The 286-nt window shown below is 41.6% G+C and overlaps 1 long non-coding RNA gene across 1 annotated transcript in view; it reads right to left on the bottom strand.

The window, feature by feature from the left end:
• Positions 1–286, bottom strand: part of LOC119591280 — a 65,247-nt gene that overhangs the window by 38,221 nt on the left and 26,740 nt on the right. The gene's annotated exons all lie outside the window — the stretch shown is intronic.

A 286-nucleotide genomic window follows, 5' to 3' on the forward strand; every position in this document is an offset into this window, starting at 1 on the left:
CAGCGGCGGCCACACCTCGCTGTCTCGACGTCTGTTCCCATTCCGATCTTTCGCTACGGATTCTACGTTCACATGCTTGATGCTTTTTCATTCCGTCTTCCGTTTATCACTTTCACTTTCCAAATTCATTTTCTTAAATGAGTGTTCCTTAAGCTCATATTTGCATATTAATGAATATCAACGCTGCGGTCTCCAGTAAGTGTTATTTATTTGGTAGACGATCGTGTGAAATATATGAGTGATGGCAACATTTCAAATGCATTAATAAATGAGGGGGTGAGGGGGA

Source organism: Penaeus monodon, chromosome 28 (genome assembly GCF_015228065.2).
Source record: "Penaeus monodon isolate SGIC_2016 chromosome 28, NSTDA_Pmon_1, whole genome shotgun sequence".
NCBI classification, from domain to species: Eukaryota; Metazoa; Arthropoda; class Malacostraca; order Decapoda; family Penaeidae; genus Penaeus; species Penaeus monodon.